Genomic DNA, 8534 nt, shown 5'->3' on the forward strand with positions numbered 1-8534 from the left:
ATCCCAGCACTCAACTCTGTATGAGCATCCTCTGTTTCAAAGGGCGGGCCCTGTCAGTTTGGATGATGTGTTTCATTAGACGGCCAGCAGAGGGAGCTCGCTTGCTACCTGAAGAATCCAAGGTAAATTGAAGCACAAAGAGGCTTGGACGGGAAGATTTCAGGGCTGGAGGCTGAAAAGGACCCTGAGACAGGGGAAGGGGAGCAGGGCGGGGCGGGGCGGAGAAGCTGAGGCTCGCTGGAACTGGACGATGGAGAGGCGCTCATGGTTGGATTTCAAATTCTTGACTTTGTTTTTAGGTCTAGTTTGCTGTTGCTTAGTGGATAACTAAGTGCTCAGCCCACCCTCTCAATTTGTCCTGCTCCTGGGGTCCTTAAGCAACGACCAGCTACAAACCATGCAACCATGAATGACGCGAGCAACCCCGAGTGTGGGGGTGTGTATCCACAGAGGAGAGCAGTGAGCGAAATATACCCCAAGTAAGCATGTGTTGCAAAGAAAAAAAAAAAAAAATCTGACTAGAGGCAGAGAAGGGGCCAGTGGATAGAGGCCGGCCCAGAGAACTGACTGCCTGAGTTCCATCCCTGGTGACAGGAGGTGACAGGAGAGAAGTAGTGACTCCAGAGGGCTGTCTTCTGACCTCCACACCTATGCCATGTCACATGGGCCTGTGCACACAAGAAAGGAAGAGAGAGGGAGAGAGAGAGAGAGAAAGAGAGAGAGAGAGAGAGAGGCAAAGGTACTTGCCACCAAGCTTTACAACTTAGTTCATCCTGAACTCACAGAGAGAAAACTGATTCTGAAAGTTATAAATTGTCTGACCTACATACATATACCATGGTACCTGCATCCCCAGTGAACACACTACACACACACACACACCACACACACACACACCACACACACACACACACACACACACACACACACACCCCATGTGAGTAAGAAAGTAAAAAGAATTCAAAGTAGGTAGCTTTTATTTTGAAATATATGCTAATTGCTTGCCTCTCGTCTAGCATGACTCACTGTATTAATTATATATTACTGTTACAAAATAACCCTCAACGGTAGTCTAGGAAACAACAAACACCATCTGTGAGTTTTGTAGGTCAGGACCTAGGGTGGTGTCAGCTTGGATCTCCCTTTTAGCTTTCAGTGAGGTATCATCTGTAATCATGTTACTGACTGGGCTAGCACAGCCACTTCTGGGATAGCTCCAGCAATTCCCCAAGCGGAAGCAGGATTGCTGAGATTGAGGTAAGCCTGGGCTACACAGTGAATTCCCAAATAAAACAAACAGAAAGAGGAAAAAAAAAAACAACAAACAAACAAACCAGCATCCCAGAGATTTAGTTCCTATGAGCACAAAGTCTCCTTCTGTGGACTAGGAGACTTCTCTCTCCCTCTCTTTCTTTTTCTTTCTTTCTCTCTCTCTCTCTTTTTTAAAGATTTATTTATTTTATTTATATGAGTACACTGTAGTTGTCTTTTTTTGTTTGTTTGTTTGTTTTGAGACAGGGTTTCTCTGTGTAGCCCTGGCTGTCCTGGAACTCACTCTGAAGACCAGGCTGGCCTCAAACTCAGAAATCTGCCTGCCTCTGCCTCCCAAGTGCTGGGATTAAAGGCGTGCGCCACCACTGCCAGGCTGTAGCTGTCTTCAGACACATCAGAAGAGGGCATCAGATCCTGTTACAGATGGTTGTGAGCCACCATGTGGTTGCTGGGAATTGAACTCAGGACCTCTGGAAGAGCAGCTCAGGAAGCAATTTCTTGGAGAGATTTGTGTTGGGAGCATGCCCTTTTTAAAAAAAAATTATTTATTATATGTAAGTACACTGTAGCTGTCTTCAGACACCCCAGAAGAAGGCATCAGATCTCATTATGGATGGTTGTGAGCCACCATGTGGTAGCTGGGATTTGAATTCAGTACCTTTGGGATAGCAGTCAGTGCTCTTAACCGCTGAGCCATCTCTCCAGCCGCCCCCCGCCCCCCCCCCCCCGCAATTTTTAAATCAAAATTTATTTTATGTGCATGTGTTTTGCCTGCATGTATATTGTGTACCACTTGAGTACCTGATGCCCTTGGAGGTCATAAGGAGACATCAGATACCTAGAACTGGTACAAACGCTTGCGGGTCAGGGAATTGAACTCAGATCCTCTGTAAGAACCACAAGTGCTCTTTAAAGTCCTGGTGAGTCCTGTCTGTAGCAAAACACAATTATTATTAAGCACATGTATTCTTCGATCATGACAACAATGTATTAAGAAGAACAAGTCGCCTGCCTTTGGCTGGGAACATTCCCCTTGTTTCTTTCTGCATGCTAATGTCATCTAGCACACGGAGAGTTATACTGCACAATGAAAATCAACACAAGTCCACGTCTGCATCACTTTTGCTGTATAATAAATAACTCAAGTCTTTCCGTGGATGACCAGACACTGGCCAACTCTGAAAGATAGCTGGGGTAATTCTTATATTATTTTTTCTCAAGGAATCAAGGTTCTAAGCCCCCCCACAATGGAGAAAGGCGATGAACTCAGTTCTAACCTGAGTGACCTTGCACGATATTAAAAGCAAAGAGAAGGGCTCCGACAATCACTCAGCAGAGAGCCTTAACTTCTGACAGCTGAGGTGGCGCTCAAGCATTAAAGAGCTGTGCCGCGGATCCCAGCACAATAGAGACTCTGCAGCACTTCTGAGAGGGAGGGGGGGGAGAGGGGAGAGGGGAGGGGGAGAGGGGGAGAGAGGGAGAGAGGAGAGGAGAGAGGAGGGAGAGGGAGAAGGGAGGAGAGAGGGGGAGGGAAAGGGAAAGGGGAGAAGGAGAGAGGGGGAGGGAAAGGGGGAGGGGAGGCAGTCAGCTTCAGGACCGCAGTGACCCTCAGTGGAAGGTGCTTGCCAGTCGAATGCTGTGTCAAGAAGGCCAAGTTTGCACTGGGCCTGGCAGTTTATCCTAAACCGGGAACCTCGCGGAGATCAGCAGGGCTCCTGCACAAGCGGACATACAGATCCACAATTCCTTCATATAGAAAAAGCATCACGCTTACTAACATCATGGAGGGAGCTGGTTGTTGTTTTTTGAGGATAAAGATTAAGATCAGAGCCTGGCGGTAGTGGCACACGCCTTTAATCCCACCACTTGGGAGGCAGAGACAGGCGGATTTCTGAGTTCTTCTGAGTTCGAGGCCAGCCTGGTCTACGGAGTGAGTTCCAGGACAGACAGGACTACATAGAGAAACCCTGTCTCAAAAAAAAAAAAAAAAAAGAAAGAAAGAAAGAAAGAAAAGAAAAGATTAAAATCAGAATAAGAACAGCTCAATAGCAGAAAATATCGAAGTGACCCCTTCCCAACAGCAAGATCTAGTGGTTTAGAGACTGTAATGGGGCTGGGGAGATGGCTCAGTCGATAAAGTCCTCACCATGTAAGTATGAGGACCTGAATTCCCTCTCCAGAAGCTGTGTTAAAAAGCAGGGCATGTAGCCGGGCGTGGTGGCGCACACCTTTAATCCCAGCACTCGGGAGGCAGAGGCAGGCGGATTTCTGAGTTCGAGGCCAGCCTGGTCTACAAAGTGAGTTCCAGGACAGCCAGGGCTACACAGAGAAACCCTGTCTCGAAAAACGAAAAGGAAAAAAAAAAAAAAAAAAAAAAAAAAAAAAAAGAAAAGATTAAAAAAAAAAAAAAAAAAAGCAGGGCATGCAAGCCGGGTGTGGTGGCACACGCCTTTAATCCCGCATTCGGGAGTCAAAGGCAGGCAGATTTCTGAGTTCAAGGCCAGCCTGGTCTACAAAGTGAGTTCTAGGAGAGCCAGAGCTATACAGAGAAACCCTGCCTCGAAAGACCATAATTAAAAAAAAAAAAAAAAAAAAAAAAAAAAAAAAAAAGCAGGGTACGGTGGCTGGCGTGGTGGTGCTCGCCTGTAATCCCAGCACTTGGGAGGCAGAGGCAGGTGAATCTGTTAGACTTCCAGGCCAGCCTGGTCTCCAGAGGGAGTTCCAGGACAACCAGGGCTACACAGAGAAATCCTGTCTGGGAGAAAAACCAAACCAAAGCAAATGGAAATGTGGTGTTACCTCATTGTAATTCCAGTGGTGGGAGGTAAACACAGGAGAATCCCCTGGCCTTTGCCAGCCAGGCTGGCCTAACTAGGAAACTCTGGCTGGGAGATGTTTGTCTCAAAAAAGCAAGGGCATGGGCACGGGCACGGGCACGGGCAGCATACAATGTCAGTCTCAGTCCTCGGAGGCAGAGGCAGGTAGATCTCTGAGCTTAGGACCAGCCTGGACAATGTAGTGGGCTCCAGGCCAGGTTAACCATGCCCACATAGTAAGACCTTGTCAGAAGGAGGAGGAGAAGGAGGAGGTGGGGGAGGAGGAGGAGGAGGAGGAGGAGGAGGAGGAGGAAAGATTGTAGCTGAGTTTTCCCCGCTAATGATTAAATAGTAAAGAGGCCAATCACTGGGCAAGGAGGAGTGCTGGAGCAAGGCGGACGAAAAGTAGGCCGGGAACTGATAGTTCTGGTGTAGGAATCTGCCAGGATCCGCCACTGGAATATTTCTAACAGAATAGTTGGTGAATTTAGGACGATAGGTTCTGTGCCCAGCGACTGTGTTATCTGTTGATCCTAAACTAAGATTGTCTGGTGTTTTCCATTCCGCGGCGACACTGGTGGGCCAGAGGGAAAGAACATAGCTGAGGTGGGATTCGGCCAGGCTCTGGGACGGGAAGATTGGGCAAGGACTGAGCTCCTGGGGAAAGGTTGGGTGGACACCACATGGGGTTAGCCATGGAGGTGGTGAGGCCACCAGAGAGTAGCCAGCGATAGCGTAGGTTGATTTTTTTATTAATTATATCACAACAGAAGGAGAAGAGAAGGAGAAGCAAGGTGGACGGAGCCTGTACAATGACGCCCACAGTTGATCTCATCTGCTCGTACATGCCCACAAACATATGTGTACCCTGTCACATGAATATGACCTCCATCTCTCATGGAAGAGTAGCACCAAAACTCCTGTGAGGGTTGAAGGCAGGGATTTGGTGAGAAAGTTGCACCAAGCTATCTACCTTCATTTGCACAGGTTAACACTGGCCCGTTGATCACGCTGGTAAAGGGTATATGGTTTAGTTGGAAAGCCCTGAATTTTAAATTTCTTTCCCTTTGTCTTTGGCTGCATAGCCCTCGCTACTGCTTTGGAACAGAGGGAGAACCTGGGCGCTGTGAGGTGGCTGATCTCTGGGCGTCCTGAGGTGGCTGGTCTATCTGCTGACAGTATAATCGAGATGGGGGATGCAAAACACTCCCTAGTCCCAAGTGGGTGCCCAGCCACTGAGGTGGTCTGTAAGGATCCATGATTCTCCAAATAATGGTACCCTGGACTCAGATAGTATGTAAACATGAAGAGTGTTTTATTCTGCAGAAGTCCAGCATGCTGGGGTCTCCCGTTACCAAAATAGAGAGACCACCAAGTGAGCTTGCTGGCCTGATTTAAAGCACACTAGGGAATTCCGGGGTAGGTGACCTCTGTTAATCTGTTGGGTCTGTCTCTACAGACATTCCATTACTGTGGTGTGGGGGCTGGAAACTTGCTGGGGAGGTCTGGAGACCTTTACTGAGGAAGTAGCGGGGGAAGTCCAGAAACTGCTGCTGGCCCACTGTCCTTGCCTCAGGCCAGGTAGCTGGGACATTCCATTATCTGGGGGTGAAGGCTGCAGCCTGGGTTTTTTTCTATTAGTAATTAACTTACCTGGGCTTGCCTGGATGTGTCTCGTCTCCTTAACTGCCAATTTGAAGTCTGTCATGGAGTCAGCCGAGCCTTCTTAGTCCATAAATGGCTATGGCACAGCAGGGACAGGCAAAGACGGCTTCATGCTTATCTTTAGGGTGAACAATAGCGAACACAATAGTATTCTTCTCGTTTTAAAAAGTTGGGAAAACCCTCTGGGGGTGGGGGGAAGGATTGGGACAGCGAGAATGTGTGATGTCCCAAATTTAGGTCCTCACCACATGCTGGGATCTCAAGGCCCCCAGAAGCCTGGCCAGGTTCCCATCGTACACCCTAAGGCAAAGCCTGTGAACGACAAGTCCATGTCCCCAGACAGAGCTCCTCACTAAACATCTCATCTCCTTGTTCAAAGAAATGAGAAGCAAAAGGCAAGAATCATGCACAGGGCCCTCAGCACAAAAGACAGGGAGCAGGGCGAACACAGAGAAAACAAACATTAGTCAGGGCACAGAAGGAAACACGGCATCTAATTAGCATCGTCAAAGAGATCCACAGAGGCAGGGCTTCCAGAAACAGGGAAAACAGAAGAAGCCCTCTTGGAAACGAAAACATTTAATTAAAATATTTTAGGGGAAAGGATTGAAACATAAGAAAAAAGAGAACCTTCTCAGAACACAAATTTTTAAAAGGCAGAGGACAAAACAGAGAGAAAGAGATCAGGGTTGAAAAAGTCCATCTCTGACCAATGGCAGTCCCAGAGTGTCCCCGGGGGTCCAGTGGGCAAACTTGGGGCCAAGAGCTTTCCATACTGAACCATTTCTTCCCCCTCTTTTTTACCAGCCATTATGAAGCTACAGTGTGGATGTAGTGTAGATGTGTGGATGACTTATTTCAGTGACACCTCTCCCCCCTCCCCAAGACTCCCCCCTCCCCCAACCCCCTCACTGACACACACAAGAGCCTTTCCAGGCTCAGTGTTGGTTTTGGTTTGCTTTGTCTGATTTCCCCATGCTATTGACTGTACCCCTTTAAGAAGTGAGCACCAGCTTAGAGGAAGCGGCCAGTGTTGCTGTGAGCGGTGGCAGAGAGTTACATGGACTGTGCATGGATCTAAACACTGCCTTGATTCTACTGGGCTTTGGGTTTTTGTTTGTTTGTTTTGTTTTGTTTTTGAAGGAGCTAGATCACTAACAGTTCACAAGCCTACTGTGAAATTCTGGGAAGAACAAGCTTTCTAATATATATATATATATATATATTTTATATATATATAAATTGTACTTTGTGTATATGCCTGTATGGAAAAGGTATGTACACTTGGTGAGTTTGGGTGCCTTACACAGGCCAGCAGGGGGTGTCAGGTACCGTGAGTCTGGAGTTAGAGACGGCTGTCAGCTCCCATGTAGGTGCTGGGGATTGAGCCTGGATGGTTTCCTGCCTTCTCTGTCCTTTCCCAGTTCCCTGCAGTGAGCATCGCTATGGTTTGGATACATTTTCTCACTCACATTGTTCTAACCTGACTCCCACGTTAGTGCCTGTGAGAAGTGGGGCCTTTGGGGAGTGACTGTTGTAAGGGCCGAGGGTGGAAGGCAACCAGTTTAGACCAGTTCTGACCTTTTAATCTGGCACCATGTGAGGGCACTAACAAGGTGCCACCTTGAGGAGAGAGCAGTCCCTGGTGGGCATTGACTCTGCTGGTAGCTTGTCTTGGGTATCAAGCCTCCAGCCCTGCGAAGCCAATCTCTAGGATTCACAAATCACTGGGCATTAGGTATTTTGTTAAGGAGATAAAATCAGAGTAAATTAGATACACATGCCCTCCCTCTTCCTTTAAGACAGGGTCCGATGCAATCTGACCTGACCTTGAATTCTTTTATATAGGATGACTTTGAACTTCTGACCCTCCAGCCCCCACCTCCCAAGTGCCAGGACCACAGGCACATACTACCATGTTTTCGGTGGTGCTGGAGATCAAATGCGGGAATTAGGCAAGCACTCTAACAACAGAGCCGCGCCTCCAGCCCCAGTTCTTCTTTCTTTAAGACAAGGGTTTGTTATTTAGCTCAGGCTGGCCTTGAACTCATGATCCTCCTGACTCAGCTTTCTGAGGTGCATAGATTAAAGGCTTACTTTTTTCAAACCATTTTCTATGGCCTTTTAATACATGCACATATTTATCCACTGTTACCCTCCCCCCACCCCTAATTCTCTCCTTTCAGTTGTTCCCTCCATCCAAAAGTAGCCCTTTTACTTTCAAGATATGTATTGTTTTTATTTTTTATTTTTAAGATTTATTTATTTATTTTATGCATATGAGTACACTGTAGCTGTCTTCAGACACACACACACCAGAAGAGAGCATCAGATCCCATGACAGATGGTTGTGAGCCACCATGTGGTTGCTGGGAACTGAACTCAGGACCTCTGGAAGAGCAGTCAGTGCTCTTAACCTCTGAGCCATCTCTCCGGCCCCCAAGATATGCATTCTTCTCTTTTTCCCTTTGAGACATTGTCTCTCTATACAGTCCTAGCTATCCTGGAACTCAGTAAGTCGACAAGGCTAACCACACCTCACACAGATACACATGCTTTTAAAATATTTTTATTACTTATTTTTGTATATGTACATACACATATGTACATATACATACTTTCCTGTATGTATGTGTATTATGTATGTATGTATGTATGTGTATATGTGTATTATGTATGTGTATATGTATGAATGTATGTGTATGTATATATGTATGTATGTGTATGTATGTGTGTGTATGTATGTATGTGTGTATGTATGTATATGCATGTGTGTATGTA

This window comes from Mus musculus, chromosome 14 (genome assembly GCF_000001635.26).
Source record: "Mus musculus strain C57BL/6J chromosome 14, GRCm38.p6 C57BL/6J".
In the NCBI taxonomy this organism is placed as follows: Eukaryota; Metazoa; Chordata; class Mammalia; order Rodentia; family Muridae; genus Mus; species Mus musculus.